Raw genomic sequence first — 19845 nt, forward strand, 5'->3', positions numbered from 1 at the left:
AAACCCCTGTGGGAAGATAATAGAGATTTTGTTCTTTGTATCACTAGCCTTTAGCACTGTAGGTGCTCGGGAAATAAATACATAGCATTTATATAAAAATATCTGTATAGAGATGTATATTTCATCTTTTTATCATCTAAGAATTAAGAATTTTGATAGGTAAACATATATAATTTCATCATAAGTTTACTTTTACTTCCTCCTTTAAGGCAAGAAATGGTGTTTAGGGAAAGCAAAGCCAATTTTGAACCTGCTTGCAAGTCTCATTAGGATCCTGCAATGATCTGTTGCTTGTCTCTGTGGAAAGAACACTGGGGAGGTTTTTGGCTTGATTAGTCTTCCCAGTAGGGAATAAAAATGTCTTAGAAGAATCACATACTTTAATTGACATGAACTTCCTTTCCACAGTTGACATTGGAGTAGATGCCATATTTAATGACTGGTTAGGAGCTTGGGCTCTGGACCCTGAATGTTTAAGTCAAACTCTGTCTCTCCCCTTTTCTGACCCAAGCAGGCTAACGACTTAGTGCCTAAGTTTCCTCATTTGTCAACTGGCAGTAATAATGGTACCTAACTCACCAGGTTGGTGTGAGACCTAAGTGTGTTAATCAACATAAAGCACTTTGGTGCCCGATGCACAGTAAACACTCAGCAAATGTTAAAATGTCATCATTGCCATCACCATTTTGTCATATAATAAGTCATTCATTATTATGTCTCTTCATCATGGCTCTCACTTTTGAGGTTATAGATGTGGCTCCTGAGTGTCTTCTCCCTGTTCCAGCATGGCCTACCATGAAGAGCCTGTAGTCACTCTCTGACCATCCACCTGCTCTTCAACATTTACTGTCACTTTTCCAGCATGATTTTGGTCGGGTAAACTTTCTGGATGGTGCTGAGTAAAAGGTAGATGGAAAGACTCTGAAATTAGGTCAGGTGTCTTTTTTGGCTTCATATTTAAACACAAATTCTTGCTCTGCTTAGGAGCAAATACAGAGCTCACGGGCCTGGGAAAAGACCAGGCTTCTGTTATTGAGCTTTTTCATTCACAAACACATAACCAATGATTTTTTGTAAAATCGTAGAATAAGATTGACATGAGTTTTTGTATCATTTTCTCAAGGGAGTATTAATGGGCCTAAGTAGTTCTCATGAGGGAAATTCTCATAGGGGATTTTAGATGACATTCCCTGATGAACCACTTTTTTTTTTTTTTTTTTTTTTTACACAGAAAGCTAACCTTCTAACATATTCCCCACAGGGGATCTCTGTATATTGTAGAATTATTAGTTGCTTCAGTCATGCAAAGGCAAAGAATAAAACAGGACCAAGATTTATTTAAAGAGGTTTGTCTGTAACAAATTTTGTTAAAACAAAAGTTTAGAAAACCTAATATTCTGGTTTTGATTGTGAAAAACCACTTTGTTTTAAAATTTAGGGAAGACAAATATCTAATGCCAGTAAAATGATGTTCAGGAGATTTTTAAAGGAGATTGAAAAAGAAATGGCACACCACTAAAACATCTTTATGAAGATATACCTTATTAGTCTCATAAAACCACAAACTCTGCTATTTTTATAGTCTAACAATAGAGATAGCACTTTTTTTTTTTTACATTTCTCCTTAAAGCCAAGAAGAAAGTAAGCTAAGTTGTTGAATTTAACCTTGTTTAAAAAGTTTCTCTTGGAAATTAAATAGTAAAATGAGAATGTCACAAATTCTCCAAGTCCATGCTATCTTAACCATAAGCTAATGTCAGAATGTTAGTAGCAGGACTGTTGAGTGGTAGAGCAGGTAGGTAGGAATGGACAGAGTCTGGGATCAAAGAGGCAATATAGCTGTAGATTGTCCCCTGGGATGAGGGAACCAACATGGACTCCATCCACTTAGGTTTGATTGTCAAAAAGATTCAGCAGTGTGCTAGGAGAACAGCAGCTGGATGCTTGATCAGGCATAGCAGGGTACTGGGTTTCAAAGGCTGTTGGGTTTGGAGACAGATTTCAGACAGCAGTAGGTAGCCCAGAGAACCAAGGGCCCTAACCAAGTGAGCTGAGGGATGCACGACAACGCAGCATTTGCGACTGAGTGATTGGAGACTTGTAACACATTCGGCAAATGGATATAATCTGTACAGATTGCTTAGTGGCAGAGAAGGGAATAAAGTTTGGAAAGAAGCCTTTAAGCTCATTGGACTTGGCTTTCCAATGATCAAGTTATTCTTTCAACAAATATTTACTGAATGCCTGCTATATGCCAAACACAGTATTAGGCACTGGGGATATAGTAATGTTTACTATAAACATCAAATTTATAGCTTTGTGAAGGAGAAACACTGGGTATATTTCCATTAATGTATAGTTACAAATTCTGGCAAATGCCGTGAAGGAAAATTATAGGAAAGACTAAGACAGTATAATACAATATAGACCAGGGAAGTTTCTTAAGAGATGATAATATTTGAGCTGAAGATCACCAAGGAGAAAAGCTGGAGTGAAGGAAGGGTAAAGGCCCAGATTATGTAGGGGTGTATAGACCAATTTGAGTTTTTATCTTAGATTAGTAGAAACCATGTTTTAAAAAGAGTACTAATATGAATGGGTTAAGTGGCAAGATGGGGAATGGGCTGCCGAGCCCCAAGAATGAAATTGTTTAGAAAAAAATCATGGCTACTTGGGCAAGTGGAGATGGTGTAAAATGCACAGAAATAGAGATCTCTAAAAATTAGAGGATATGCACATACTTTTTAGGAGAGGTTGTGAGGCAAAGGTTGGTGCTGAGGATGATGTAGGCTCTGGACCTTCGAACATGGATTGGTAGTGGTGCCAGGAAATGAGAATTGCTGGAGAAGAACAAGGTCTGTGGGAGAGGTTTAGGACCCTGGGGGTTTGAAATGTCTTTGAGACATGTGAGTAATGAGTGATCTAGTAAGACTGTGAGATATGATTCTGTTGGAGATAAAAACCTGGGATTCATTGGTATTTAGATGGAAAGAGACATCACAGGTGAAGACGACCTTGCATTGGGAGAGAATATGTAATGAGAAGAATCAAGGGCTAGGACAGGCATTAAACCTCGGTGTCTAAATCCTGTGTTTAAGACAATAAGCTGGTAAAGGAAACTAAGAAAAAAATTGTCAGAGAAAAAAGAGGGAAGCCAGGAGAGGTTTAGAGGTTGACAAGTAGAAACCTGAAAAGAGCCAATTTAATTTAGCAACAGTAAGGTTACTGGTCAACTCAGTGAAAATATGGCAAATGCTAGGGTTTAGGGTAACAGCCAAATTTAGATCTTATCACTTTTATGTAGGAGTTTCTAATACACTGACTGAACAGGTAAAAGGCTAGAGTACTATCCTCTGTGTGGAGATAGAGATGGTAGAGTGTTGTATAAATGTTGAGTCAAAAGAAAATGGTGATTTTTCTAATGGAGCTTCAAATACAATGGCAAACCTAAAACAGGTATTCTGTTTTTTAAAAAAGTATGATGGTGCCTGTGCTATTACTTTTAATGAATCCATTGTTTCTGATGCCTTTAATTATGAACCTAATAGTAATTAATTTACTGTTTTCATGGGAATAAAGAGAAATGCAATATTGCAGGCAATAGTTTGAATCAAAATCACATCATGATTTTTGCTTAAGTATAATGTCATCTGTGGATAATAGCTGGGTAGACAATGTGTGAGAATGGCATAAAAATAGTGATTGAGAGGTAACATTAGCAAATGTGACCAAGTAATGAAAATTTAAGCAGCCTACATATAATTTAGGCAAATTATTATTTTTTATTTAAGAAGCCATAAGGCCTGCTAATTCATACAACATAGCATTGTTAACTACATAGCTAATAAGTAAATGCAGACCTGGATAGGACATAGTCTAATCTGGGCTTTAAAGTTATGCTTTCATAAAATAAGTTTGCAAAAAAGAAAAACAGAAGGTATGAATTTTTAAGGATTTATGTTTATTGAATCCATAGAATAAAGATGCACTGAGCGAAATAGATTTTTGAATCAAAAAAGAAATTTAATTACTTCTTCAAGCTCTAATGACAGCATTTTTCTGTAATTTTAAAAATAATTTGGGCGAATTTTCCTTTTTGCTTCACTACCAAAATGAGTCAGGGAGCAGAGATAGTCCAGTGGAGAAACAGACACTGCATTGTTCCACTTTCAACCCTTTGCTAATTCCCGGTTAACCATACTCAAGGTTAGAAAATTTCTTCATTGGTATCCTTACATGTTGCTGCTGTACCAACCCAAAACTATGTATTTTCGATTAACTTACTTACTTTAACATATTTGACATTGAAAAGTCTACACAATAATTTGTTTTTCTCTTTTGTCTCATAATGGTGACTTTCCAGCTGAAATCAAGCTAATGGAGTAAATTTCAAAGAAATGCAGAGGCATGTAATGTAAAAGCACACGTCAAATTAGTGCATATGAATATTCGAGAAGACTTTATAATAAATATCATTAGAATTTTATTAATTTAATATAATTTATTATTAATACAACACAAATTAATATAATATAATTTATTATTAATATAGCAGTAATTAAAACAAATTACTAATAAATAATAATTAAGAATAATCAATAAATAACAAATGTACAAATTAATATAATATAATTTACTCTTACAATAGTGTAAAACTATAAGATTACATCTTTTAGGGTAATTTGGTGCATAATATTAGAATATCTAGCATTCTTAATGCAGAAAACTTGCAATATGAAATACATTTTATAGTTTATTTTGTAGGACAAGAATTCATGATATTACAGCTTGTGTCACTGGCAATTTATTCCCTACCTGGTGTACGTGAAGCTTCAGAAAAAAAGAAAAGAATTAAAATTTAAATTTCAAACTTTATTTTAGAATTGACGGTAAATTATGTTATGCCGCCAAGGTGTCGGAGTTTGTTTTTTTTTTTTCCTATTTTTTTTGTTAGCCTATCATTTTTAAAGAAACTTTAAGGAAACAGCATTTAGAACTAATACCCAAATCTGTCAGTATTTTAAAAGTGCTGCAGTGTTTTAAAGAGAAAAGCATTGTTCTTTACCTTGCCCAATATAGCAATGAAAGTAGGGCAGGCTGATTTAGTATGAGATTCCAAAGCTGCACTGTCATGTCACTAATGCTTAAAAGCCCTTCATTTACATTTTCAGCAAAAAAAAAATTATAAAATTAAATATCTTTGAACCAGCAAGACCGTTCATTACAGGAAGTTATTATTTTGATCGGGCTGTTGGTTTCTGAATTCTCTTGGCAACAGTACAAAAATAGCTTTCCCTTGTTAATAAAGAACAATCTGCAAAAACAAATTAGAAATGTGTTAAGGACAAAATAAACAGACATTTTATTTTTTAAACTTGGGGGCCTCTGAATTTTACAGACTTCTGGAATCTGGGGAGCTCCACCCAGCTGCCACACATTTTACTGCTCTGTTATAGGTTTGGCATGAGAAGAATAATTTTCCAACTGTTGGAACAATGCAGATTCACATTTTTCCAGAAGGAAAAAAAAAAACTCTATCTTACATATTAAATTCCAAATAGAGAAACAGTGTCTGTATCACTCTTCCCATTTTATGATGGAATTTGAGAACTAAGGGAAAACTACATATATGAAAATGGTATATCTAAGTGTAGTTGAAACCTACATCTGGTGAAAAAATTTTTAAATCAGTAGAGAAAAGTCAATTCACAGAGCTAAGCTCTCATGTTGTGAAATCTCACTTAAAATAGTCACTCGAGGACAGTCACCTGGGATTCGTTGAAATAACTCCTGTCTAGTTCTTACCATTACGTATTATACACCCATTGATGGCTGCTAAAGAGAGCTTGGCCAAGAAATAATTCTTTGAATTCTTGTTTAGTCTAATAGTTCCTTCCAGGACTCAGTAGTCCCCAACCTTTTTGGCACCAGGGACCGGTGCTCTTATGAAAATCTAATTCCTGATGATTTGAGGTAGAGCTGAGGTGGTGATGCTAGCATTGGGGAGCGGCTGCAAATACAGATGAAGTTTCATTAGCTAGCCACTCACCTCCTGCTGTGCAGCCCAGTTCCTAACAGGTCACAGACTGGTACCCATCTGTGGCCTGGGGGTTGGGGACCCTTGTTAGAGGTGACTAGAAATTATATTGACTTAATTGCCATTGCAACTAACACATCTGTTTGGGTAGGGTGGGGAGAGGCCGATTTGCTAACTTTTTAAAAGTATGAAATTGCAATTTTTCATATTTATACAAAAAAAATAATATAAATAACATGCAACAGAAAGTGATTGTTTCATGTTCCCTCTCCTACTCTATGAAATGGGTGGAAAAAAATTTCAGGACTGTTCACAGACTTAAATGAACATATTTTCTCAATGGGAACTGTACTATGGTTTAAGTACCATAAGTAAAGTTGTTCATATTTCACCTCTTTAAGTTGAAAGCATGGTGTTGGAGCAAAATGAAGGCAGTGGAGGCAGAGGGGTTGAGTGACTCTGTTAGGTTTACCTGGTGAGTAGGTAACATTATTGCACCAAGATGCATAAAACATGCAAGTGTTTGTGTTTCTGAGAATCAGTGCCAGTGAGAATAGTGCCTATGCATTTCTGACAGTTCTTATCTTACTTCTTTTGCTCAGACACAAGCAGTGTTGCTCCTCTTTATTGCAGCCATCATGTTCATGCCCAGATGACATACTTGCTGAACTGTCAGCTTAGAAAACTGTTCTCTCTGGTTTTCCCTCTCTGCATTTGTACTCCTCCCAGGCTGTTCCTTTGCGCTCACCTTTCCCTCTCTCTGGTTCCTGCCTTCCCCACTCTCCCTAGGGCTTATATTACCTCTCTGTCTCTCTGTCCCCTTCATAGAGTCCCCAGCCTCCTTGTTGTCCTTCAGGGGAAACTTTAGTATGAGTCTCTACAACAGCCACTGAGCCAGCTCAGACAAGGAGTGCACTTCTAGGCTCTCTGGTGCAGGTGACAGGTTGCGGGATCCAGTGGTAACTGAAGGAAGGGGAAGTTCAGTGAGATTTGTGACTTCTGTCTCTGGAGAGGCAGGCAAAACTGATACCTCAGTGTTCAGAAGTTTCTCAAGAGACTCTCAGGTTCAGCCTTTGGCTATCAGGGGTGTAAGGTATCACTACTCCCAAGAGGCAGCTGAGGTCTTGAGAGGTTAAGTGATCTGCTCCAAATCTCGCAGCTAAGGAAGAGTAGAGGGCTGTGTGTGTGTGTGTGTGTGTGTGTGTGTGTGTGTGTGTGTGTGTGTGTGTGTGTGTGTGTGAGAGAGAGAGAGAGAGAGAGAGAGAGAGAGAGAGAGAGAGAGAGAGAGAGAGACGCTCGAGAGAGCATGTGATAGAGAAACTGGACCATTTGGAGAAATTGTTCAAATACAGGGAAGTACAAAGAATAATATAATAATAACTATATTCTCTTCACTCACATTTAAAACCGTTAAACATTTTGCAATAATTTTTGCTGCCTGTGTCTTTTTTCTATCTATATTCTTTAAAAATCATACTCGGGGGGGGGGGGGAAGGCAACCCCTTCACCAAAAAAAAAAAAAAAAGAAAGAAAAAAAAAAGAAAAATACATAAATCTTTTTTAAGAAAAAGGGATAAAAGAGAAAGCTAGGGCGCCCTACATTAACACTTGTGATTCTCTGGCCAGCCCCACTGCAGCCTCGTTCCCTTTCTTTTGTCATCAGAAACTAAACAGCCAGCTTGAGGCCAATGAGAATCATTCCAATGTTACTTGCATATCAAGATCTGTAAACAGCATACAATGTTGCTTTACACAGGCTGCAGTATCACCTTTAGTGGGTCCTCCTAACCTTTGCTTTCTCCACTAAGATCGTATGCTAAGAAACTCACATACATTTAGTTTATTAATTTTAACTGTGTATTTTAATAATCCCCTTTCGATGTTCCGTGATGATTTGGGCTATTCCATTTTTATTCTAAATCGGAATAAATTAAAACATACTGGGATGTACCTCTCCGTGCACGTGTTCCCTGGGGATAAAACTGGGCATGTTCATTGGCCATGCATATTTTCACTTGTTCTAAATATTTTCAAATTGCTGTCCAAAGCAACAGATATATTTTTGCCAACTTGAATGGGGGATTCTATATTCATAAATCCTTCCCAATACTCAAAAATTAGTTTAAATTTTTATAGAGAAGATTGAAATATACTCCATCATTTTACTGTGCAAGTAAAAGATAGACTAGGTAGGTGTCCAGAACAACTCAACATATGTGGAAATGTAACTGTGACTGAACCCCAGGAGACAACATGACTCAATTCCACCAAAACCGTGAGTTAAAGTTATTATTTTACCACTTCGACATCTTTGTGCAGGTTTTTGTTACACTGATGATTTATCTATTGTGTGTTAAAGATAGTGATATAGACTAATTAGCCTTGTAAAAAAAAAAACTTGACAAAAAAATTCTATGCAGTTCATATTTGAATTATCTCACAAGACAATTGCTGGATTATATAAACCCCAAATCCAAAAAGTTTAAATGACCTATCTAAGATACCTTAGGAAGGCTTTTTGTAGGAAAACAAATTTCAGAAATGTTGAAAAATTGGTCTAGAACACTGAAATAAAACTAAATGACACTTACGGGGCTCCATCTCACGTGATTTCCTGATAATTCTATGCATAACATATACCTCTCAGCAGCCCCCATTTTCGGCAGTTTTTACCTTCACTGAGGGCCTGGATTATAGAAAATGTTGACTAAGTATTAGCAAAATTAAAATAAGTCAAAAAAGGGAATATATAAAAATCGTGGTGTGTACATATGTTTAACACATGTTCCCAGAAGATAAAAATATTCTGTCTCATAGAGAAGCATATACACATCCTCGCCCTCCAATTTCTCCCTGCTTTGCCTCTAAGTTTCTACATGAGAATCTTAATTGCAGACTGACCCAAGTACTTAAAGTACTGAATAAACAGATTTTATGGAAAACTTTTAGGCATAAATATCATTAGGAATATGGGTAGATGGGCTATTTAAATTTTATGATGTATACCATCACTGACACATATAATATATCACAGGACATTATTTTAGTTTTTATATAAATTGCTGTAAAGATGTAGGAACAATGTTTTTTTTGATGAGTTGCCATTAAATGTAATCTAGAATTTTAAGTAAAAATTAGTCTAAAAGTTGGCTGCATAAGATTAAAAAGAGGTTATTTTGATATGAATAAATAATTTTATTGATTAAAAAATGATTTTCAGATGAAATGCTAAGGTTAAAGAGTGCTATTTGTGAGTTTGAGAATGAGTGACTGCTTACATTCAGAAAGGCAACAAAGGTAGTCATTTCGTGATATTTAGGAGAATGGGTTTATGTTGAAACCAAGAAATGTGTCAGTGAATATGAAATTAACAAGAAAAGAATAGACAGAGGAGGAGACTCTAAGGAAGAGAGGTGTGGTTTGCGGCTTGAGAACCAGACAGCGTTCTGGTAAATGCCTCCAGTCTTAATGAGACTAAAGAGGCAATCTTTTTTCTTAACTCCTGTAGTTTCTATGGCCATGATTCACACGGATGGTGTCAGGGAGCAAGTATTCACACCACTATCCTCCATCAAAAGTCGGGCTTTGGAAGAGGAAATGAAGAATAACTTTCCCATATTTGGAGGTAACAAATTTGGCAAGATGGCATAATACCTTTCTTTCAGAGGAGCTGTGAGTTTTTTACTCATCAGGGTTATTACTCATCTGAAGGCCAACGCCTCCAACAGCACAGGGTCCCCTTGTACCTTGCTGGAGGATTCTTTTATTATAAGCATTTATGTGTCACATTAAAAGCCTTTACCAAGCATTTTATAATCGTTATTTACTGCTCTTCACAGAGACCTTTGGATACACTTCAGCCCTGCCCTTAAACTTCAGGAAGCAGCTGCTCATTACACCTGCTAACAGCCTTCCAAAGACTCCTCTTGAAATCTTTTGCTGGGGTACTGTCTAATCTAAATCAAAGTTAAAGTTTAGAAGTTGTCGTGGTCAGAAAAGAGAGAAGATAACTTAGCTGTTTGTACTTTTAGGATTACAATAATAGCAGATTTGTAAGAAAAGAAAATTCCTTTAAAATGAAAGCCTGTGTCTTTAACTCAGCCAATTCTTCTTTGTCCCAAAATAAATAAGAATATATTAAAAGTAAAGAAAAAAATACCTGAATATAAAAGGACCCCTTTTAATTTGTTTTTCAAGCTATTTGTTGAATACAATACAGAAAAGAATCAGGAACATGACTTTTTACACTAAAGGGATTAAAATTACAAACAGAAATACCAAATGTAGTTTATGCCTCTTAAATCTAATTGTTTTAGCATTTATAATGTATACCACATTTATAGCATGAAATTTATTAAAAATAGCATCAGTTTATTATTCAATGTGGAAGGAATTCAATAAAGTAAACGTCTTTGTTATGATAGAAAATTATGTTGCAGCCTGGACCACAAAGGAAATTTATTAGGTTAATTTAAAATTTTGCTAATTTTTAATTCATATATTAAGAAAGAAAATGACGCTTGTGATTCCAGCAAGCATCAGAGATAGTCTATGGAGTAGAATCCTGGGAGAATTAATACATACATGAGTCATTTTAATCTAGACTGGACTCATCATTCAAGAGCATTCCATGGAGAATTTCTTGCAACTGATAATGAGTAAGATACCCTAGGAGAATCCTTTTCTACTTGTAGGGCTATTTCTCATGCTAATTTGTCAGTCTTCTGATTGAAAAAGAAACCCTACCCTGTACTTGCTTTGTCAGTGCATTTGTTATGAAACATGTACATTATGTACACAGTAAAATAGTATTTGTTTACAAAAAAAGCAAAAAAGAGTATGAGGTTGATGCACAAAAATGGATTTTAAAGAAAGCATACCAATTAGCAATTGATTTGAAGAATTTTATTGAGAGTATTTCACTTCATTTGAATAAGAAAGCAGACTAAAATCTACTGGGACTCCTCTTTTCCGGAATCTAAAGTGAAAGGAGTACACAGAGAATATTAAAATCCCACATAAGTGACTTCATAAATGTAGAAGAATAATTCAATATTTTCACTAATTGGTCATTTTTACTTCATAAAATAATAACTATTGGTAATGTAAAAACAGAATCTTTTACTCATTTTTTTCCCCCCTAATGATACAATATGGAACTTTTTGAAATGTAAGGTACTAGTCAATTAGTTTATTAGTGGTTATGGACCTGATTTAATGTTGTTTAAATAATTGCTCCCAGAGTGAACACAATTTCTGCCATTCAGGAGATGTTCTTCTCAACTAGCGTCTTTTTTTTTTAATCTTAGAAATTACAACTAGTTTATATTCACTGTAATGATGGTAATATTATTCTGCCAAGCGATAGCAGCATTCTTATAAAATATAAGTAGAGTTGACACATTTATGGCATATATTTATAGGCTCCCAGACATAGTGCTTCACCATCAAAACAGTTAGAACTAGGAACAGAGTCCAAGAATTTAGCTTCTAGTCTCCTATTCTAACAACACTCCATCCCCTTACACAAAAAGCCATCTTACCTTGTCAGGAAGAAAGGGGATTCAGCTCCAGTAAATTGCAGGGCTATAATTTAAAAAGAAAAAAAAAATAGAAGAGGAACATAAAAGTAAGGCCACTATCATTCCAAATGTTTAGGATTCTGGTAGGACATATTGCTTTTCTATCTTTGAGTACTGTTCAAAGATTTCTGCTAAAGTACTATGCAATTTTCCCTAAGTGCATAGAGAGAACTCACACGCATGCTTTTTTCTCCCTCATTCCCCTCCTCTTACAGTACACTTTCCCCTACTGATCCTGCACTATGCATTAGTGGGAGGGCAGCGTTCTTTCAGGAGGAGCAGGAAGTTGACCTTGGAAGGGGTGAATGTCGGGGCTGCAGCCAGTGATGTCTGCTGCCCTGGGATTGTGCATGCTCTTGATAATGGGTCGAAATACTCACATTTTGGCAGTGAGTCATGGAAAATGTTTCCCCAAAATATCTCAAAAAATAGTTAAAATGTGTGTGTGTGTTTTTTTTCCTGATGATACAGACATTTGGATTTCTACATGATCTGCTTCTATATTGAGATTATAAATGAAGAAAGGAAGGTGTTGCTCTGCTGAGAGAAGAAACTTTGATCTCCTCCTGCTCATCAACTTTTAATACTGCTCCCAGGGCTCGGACACCCCCCAAGCCAGGAGATAACATAGCCCCACCATTTCCTACCAGACTTAATCACCTTTTGTTTTTGACCCTTTGTATCTTGTTCCTGTTTTATATCTAGGCTATAAATTAGGATTAGAGTTATGGAATAGAGTTTTCTGCAGGATTTTCCTTTTGAATTATGTTTGTGTGTGTGAGCACGCAATTTTAATTTTGTTTGTATCATTGATGAGTTTGTGTGTGTGTGTCAGTATAAGATACCATAAACTGTATTCTCAATAATATGTGATAATAGTTGTTGTAATGTAAAAGAGATTAGGACATACGTATTTCTAATACATTACTTGGACAATTGTATCACTTTTTTACTCCAGTCGGCCAGTGAATCTGTTCCGCAACAATGACAATAAATCACTCTAATGTCAGGACCCTCAGTCATGGGGACTCCTGTTCTCAGTTTCCATTCATTCCTCCTGCGACCTCACCCAGTCTCCTGCCCTACTGGCCATTTATATGTCAAAGATGCCCAAATTTATATCCCTAGCTCAGAACTCTCTTTGGAATTACAGACTCATATATTTAATTTAATTGTTTATGATATCTTGACTTAAAAGTCTAAAATAAATTTAAATCTTAGTAAATCCAACTTCTGATTTGTCCACTAAATGCTCTCCACTGCGGACTTTTTCAACTTAGTCAACCATCATTAACTCTGAACTTCTAGTTGGTCTGGCCAAAAGTTTAAAGTCATTCTTGTCTCTTCTCTTTCCTTTGTACCCTGTATTCAGACAGTGAGGAGAGACTGTTCACTTCATTTCGACAGCTCTCCACAACTCCATGGCTCATCCTGCTCCTTGCATCTCACCTAGCCTACAATGGGCTCCTAATCACCTTCCCTGCTTCAGTCTTCGGCCCCTACCATCTCTTAACCCCACAGCCAAAATTGTCCTTTTAAAACATGGGTCTGGTTATCTTATGCTTCTGCTCACACGCTTGCATTGCTCTCCATTTGTGTCAGAAATAAAAGCCACATAGTTATAGGGCTTTTAGACCTTCTGTGATCAGACTCCCCATAGCCTACCTCCAGTTATATTTCTGGACTCATCTTCTGCAACTTCTCCCCTCAATACTTTGTCACCACGTTCTTCCTATAGTTCTTGGAATGATACTTGTTTTTTTCCTGATACGTTCTGCACTGGTCATTTTCTCTTTTTGAAAATATCTCCATAGTCAATCCCCTCCCCTCCATCGTCTTTGTTCAAAGTCTCCTTTTAAAATAAGGTCTTTTGTGGATTCCTATTTAAAATTCACCCTCAACACCACAGTCTCCATTGCCTACCTTGTATCCTTTTTTTCCGTCGCAAGTCTAATATATAATTTACCCATTCCTCATTCCTTCTGTGTGTATTATCACCTATCTTGCCTCCATACACCTTTGAAAGATCCACAAGTGCAGAGATCTTTGTCTGTTTTATCATAATGTATCCCAGGGACCTAGAACAATCCTTCTTAGTCCTTAGAGGACTAAGAGCCATGAAAGAATAAAGGAGATATCCAGAATGAATATATTCAAGGAAGACCCTGGATAATATTTAACTCACTGATCTCAGTTTGTAGATGATGAAGCCTTACTTGTGTTAGGCAGCAGTTAGTTCCTTGAGCATCCCTTGTGAAGGTAAAGTAGAGTGGGGATGATTGAGAGACCTTCTCTTTGGTTCTCCCGTTTCTGAACTTTAGTACAGAACTAAGAACTGCTCCTTGAACTTAAACATCCTTCCCCTCTCTTTTCATCTAGCCACTCCATCTCCTTTGGATCTTAGTGTGTATGTAGCTTCCTGGGAGATCCTTCCCAAACCGTTTCCTCTCACACCAGACTGGCTTCCTCTGCTCAGAACTCCTGTAGCACTTTACTTTCTCAACAGACTAGCTTTTGCAGTCTTTCTTCCTGACCATGCTATAAGTTCTTCAGGGCAAGGAGTATCTTTGTCCTGTTCCCAGCTAGAATCCTAACACCCAGCAGCTGAGGAATGTTTGTGGGATGAATGACTGTCAACCACACCCTAATCCAGGCTATACTAGCAATTATAACTGACAGAGAATCTGGGATTCCACAGGGACAGGACTCTGATTTCCCAGTCAGACAGTCTCCCAGTCCCACTGTATATAATACCTTTATTCTAAAAAAAAAAAAATGACTCATCAGAAATATTTTGGAGAAGAGAAAGAAAGACTCTAAAAACTAGAATCCCATCATTTTATGTAATCAATCATTTGGCACATTATTGAGGGCTTGGTGGGATACAAAATTGCATAACACTTTTCCTGTTTATATTGAGCTCAGAGCCTGGTCGGGGAAAAGGTAGTGAAATTTATGTAAAATATTAAAACAAGTGTTATTAGAAAGATGTATTAATGAGACCATAGCAGCCCTGTGCTTGGGTGGAAGTTTCCAGGAGTGTCTTAAAGTGTAAGTTGGGCACATAGGTAAGCTAAGCCGTACATTTAAAGCAGGACTCTGCAAATTATGGCCTGTGGGCCAAATCTGACCCACTGACTGTTTGCGTGTGGATCGGAAACTAAAAATAGTTTTCTATATTTACATGTGGGTGGGGGGAATAATATTTTAAGACATATAAATGATATAAAATTCAAATTTCAGTATTTATAAATAAAATTTTATTGGAACACAGCTATGATCATTCAGGATAACTGCAACTATATGGTTATAGTTCAAAAGCTGAAAATATTCACTAGTTGCCCCTTAACAGAAAAAATTGTCGACCCCTTAGAGAAAATAGCATGTGCAAATTCTATCTGCAAGCTATTAAGTTTGATTAGAGAGTAAGGCGTGTGTGGGGGGACAGAGGATAGGAGGTGTACATGTGTGGAAAGAGAGAGGCAGAATATGCCAGGAAATGAGATTAAAGAGAGGGACAGTGCGATCTTGAATATATTTTGTTCAGCAAGTTAAAGATCTGAACCTCTTCTGCAGGTAGTGGGGAGTTAATATAGGGAATCAAACAGGAGAGTGACTAGCTCAGACTCATGTACTAGAGAGCTAACCTCTCAGTCATTTGTGTCTGTGTGCAGTAAAGATCACTAGACTTAAGCACACTTAATAATTAATCCTGTCATTGTCATTAAATTATCCCTTTTTTTTATATATATATCTTCACCAAACTGTATTCAACCTATAGTATTTGCTTTTTTTCTTTCTGTCCTTTCAAGAAATCCTTTAGAAATTGTTATCTTAATCATGAAGATTACTTTACTTGTGTTAAGACATATATATGGAATCTTTTAGAGTTTTCATCAGAAAAAAAGCTGCATTTAGGTTAGAATGCAGTTGTAATTCACATCTTTTTGTTTTTATTTCTAGAGCAATTAGTCAAGAGTATCCTCAACCCATTATCCTGGGAAAATTTCTCTCCATCTTCTTTTAAGGATTCCTTAGACTTCAAAGACAACTTGTAGATAGCTGGCAGCAGGAATAGGCCCCAGACGGTGATGTTAGCAACATTCGCCTGTGCTCGCCTCTGGAAATGTTCATGTTTTAAAATTTCAGAGTTAGTATGCTCTCGTCACTTTTTGGTGCCATCTTTGAGATGTATAGTTTAACAATTAATCTTATACTTCAAAAAGAGTGTATTTCATGAGCGCAGCCTCAGAACATTTAAAATATTGTCCCCAGCATTGTCGTCTCCTCCAGTTCTATCTTTAAAATAACAAAAATTACATATAAACCCATGGTTATGAATAGTTAGGGAAGTAGCATTTCTAGAATAGAAGATCCTATGTGCTGCATTTCTTCTAAGAATGGCTTTCTCCTTGCTTTTAGAAAATTTTGTAAGGTTGACTGCTGTCATTCAGAAAAGTGTTTATATTTATAAGGAAAAGATAATATATACATATCAGTGTCTTTAATGGGTAGAAAATGTGAAAGAAAATATAGTTTCTTCTTCACATATGAGTTCCACTGGATAGGTGGAAAGGAAAGGTCAAGTGTTAAAATATTCTTTGTGCCATTTTTGCTAATAATTTTCATTTATCTTTTACTTGTTTCAAAAATGACAGTAATGACAAAGAAATAATATAAAAACAAAAAATCTCTAAAAATCATATATATTATTAAAGTTATATGAATACATTCTGTAAATGATTTAAGTGATGACGTTCTGTTTTATTTTCTAGCATCAATTAATAAAGTTATAAAAACTGTTAATATTAATTTATTAATTTTTTAAGAACATGTCTCTGAGGGGTTCAAAGACCTTACATATCTTGTCACCATTATCTGCAAAATATCATACTTCTAATCTGTTGTCAGTTGTATAGTTACATATATCTTAGTTACTTCTGGCCTGGTTATGAAGGAGCAATGCGATTACCTTGTCTTGAATTATACCAAAAACAGTTGGATGATATAGGAAGAATAATAGTAAAAGTACATGGCATTTTGAGACTGTTTAAAGTTCAGAGTTATAGTAATTATTACTTATGAATAAAATGTAGATATGAACTGCAAAAGGTTAATATTGGTAAATTTAACAGTTATGACAATTTTGGCTATAAATTATAGAAAAAACTTATTGAAATTGGTGTAAGCAAAAAAGGGATCAAACCGCTGGCTCATTTAACTCAGCGTTTCAGCACTGGATTGATGTTGGAGATCAAAAGGTATAAACAAGTTTCAGCCCTTTCTCTGCTTCTATTCCTTGATTTTATTTCTGGGGTAACAAGATGGCAGCCATCACATTCTACATCATGTCGCGTTGTTCCTCTTTCTTACCTATGGGCAAGATCAAGAGTCTCCATCTCAAAATTTTTATTCACAACTCTCATTTTTGGTTGCTCACTCTGCTGGGGGGAAAGCAATGTGCTGATGGCTTAGGTTTAGCCATATCCTCCCCGATGGATGATCTTGAGGCAAGTAGGCAAGTAGACTAAGGCTAGTGGAGGAGATGAAGTTTTAGGGAAAAATCCAATGCAGTTAGTGGAATATTGTTGAATGTTCAGTAGAGGACATACTTAGTAAGGAGATTTTTGGAAATCTCTGGTTCAGGGCTCACCTGAGTATAGCAAAGAATGAGGTTGATGAGATCAAAAAATTTTCATTGAGACTCTTAGTATTTGGTGTTTGGCTCTTCTGTTCCAAAGAGAGGGGCAGAGGGAGTTTACTCCTGGCTTTCTGCTTCTTGAATGGGCCCCAGGGGAAACATTGTTGAGTAGTATTGAAGACCTGAGGAATCTAGACTGTGAGAAGTTGTGGCTACCAGTCTGGAGGAAAGTGAAAAGCTGGACCTAACATCTGTGCAGTCATGCAGAGCCGCACACTCAGAAGGACCCATGCTTGGTTGAATACTCTGAGGTCGCCATCTTGAAATTCTTAAACTTTGAACAAAAGTACTTGTATTTTCATTTTGCACTGGTCTTGATGAAGGGCTGTAGCTGCATTGGAAGCTGGAAGACCAGAGGTAAGCCATGGAGAAGGATCCAGCTTGAAGGTCATCGATAAGTGATCCTTCAGGAAGCATTTACTGCTGACAGAAAGAGTTTGGAGGGGTATCACTGATGAAGTGGCTCAGGGATGTCTTACATAACAACCAGGGAAAATTTTTTGACCTCATTAAGGGAACTATAAAAAGAGATCTTCATGTGGGGAAGTATCTCAGAACTGACAAATGCATTCAAGATGAAGGGAGTTTTGGAGATGCCCCAAGTCCAGAGAATGCTGGTGACTAATCAGAATCTTTTCTGTCCCAGTACCTCTCTGTCCTCCCCAGCTTAATCCAGCCCAGAAAGAGTCAGAAGGCAGCCTAGTTGGGCCAACGTAAGATAAGAAAAAAAAAAAAAAAAGATCTATTCCTGTAAATTATAGTAATTTTACATAGAAGGTAGCTTTCTTGATCTTGTTTTTGAAACAGTAAAACATGAAGTTAAAAAAAAACTTCACAAATAAATTTTTATTAACACCATAAAATAAATTGTATGTTAATATTAGGAAAAAAATTTATTAGGATGTTGTCTCCAAAAAAGTTCTTTCATGATTAGTGGGATGTGTTAGTAAAGGAAAATCCACCATGCTTGCAATCTGGTGATAATTGGATCTCAGTTGTGGTAGTTTATCCCATCAGGGTCATACCTATGCTGTTAAAGAGAGGAAATTAAAAGTACTAACCAGAAAGTCACTCAAAGTACATTGAGGTCGTGACAAACTAATAACAAGGAAATTCACAGTTTAAGCCGACCTTTCCTCCATGGACTCAAAGGAACATCTAAGGGAGGCGGGTAGGAAGACACCCTGGTGGGCCCAGGTACTGAAAGTCGGCTTTAACTATACATTTCCTTGTTTTCATTAGCTTGGGTTACAAACTGGGCATTTTTGAATGTCCTTTTTGGTAAGTGAACTTCCAAAGTGAATTTCTGTTTTTCTTACAAGTTCTAAGAAAGAGAACTTCTGTAATCAGTAATCACCCATTTTATTTCTATTTTATGTAATTTCACAATGAAAGACAAACTTATCCATTATCTCATAATTACCTATCTTGTCCTGTAGAACAATACTTTCTTTGTGTAAGAAAACATTCTTCTAAGGATTTGGTAAAACTGGTTGAGCAGGTTTCCTTCAATAGCAGAAACCAACACAAACCTCAAACTGTGTAACTCACAGATGGAATCTCAAGTATTCATTTTCACATGTAAGTAAACATTCAATATCTGACCAGCGATTTTTCCGAACATTTAAAGGTAGCATGAAATTGGTGTCTGATGATAAAACAAAAATACTTCAGATATTTATAGATCAGTTTAGACCGAGAAACTCAGTGCTGGAAAATTCAGGACAGAACCCAGATGCTGGAATTTGCAGCCCCATAAAACTACACGTCTATCTCACCTGCATTTGCACGTCAACCTTGAAGTTTACCTGTGACCAATGGGACTTGAGGTTCTGGCTCTATTTTACTTGTTAAAAAATCAACTGTGTGTGTAAATATTATTGAATTCGTTTGTTGACTACATGCTGAAATTACATGGCTTATTTTTTTAATGACTCAAGTGAATATGCACTTTTATTCCATTTTGACTTCACTGGCATCAGTGTAATTGAGAAAGAAATATGCCCCATGTTAAAATTATATTTTTTACTTTCAAATAAAAAAAAAACAGTTAGATAAAAAGTAAAAGTTTAAGGTAAAATTTCTCAGCTTCTTTTAACATAAAAATAACATTTAATTAACATCATTAAATGCTAGTGTAGCTCTTATCCCGGAAGCCTCTTGCAAACAAACAATCCTCCCAGGATATCGCTTTTCTGTAACCTTAGCTTCTAACCACAGATGAAATTCTAGGGCCCAATATTTGCATAGGTAAACATTTTCAAATTCATATTCTACATACATGCTAAGCTTCATGATGTTTATAAATGTTTTTGTGAGTAGTCTTCAAGTTTTTGTTGGTCAGATATGTAAAACACACAATTAGAAATGGGGTGTTAAGGAATAAGATAAAAATAGCCATAAGGAGAATATTATTCAATTACACTTGAAATTATGCTTAGCTCTCAAGATGAAGTTATAAAAAAAACATCAAAGACCTTAGACAAAAGTATTTGTAATTTAAATTTTACCCGTCCTCAGGTAAA

This window comes from Rousettus aegyptiacus, unplaced genomic scaffold, assembly GCF_014176215.1.
Source record: "Rousettus aegyptiacus isolate mRouAeg1 unplaced genomic scaffold, mRouAeg1.p scaffold_m13_p_11, whole genome shotgun sequence".
Classification (NCBI taxonomy): domain Eukaryota; kingdom Metazoa; phylum Chordata; class Mammalia; order Chiroptera; family Pteropodidae; genus Rousettus; species Rousettus aegyptiacus.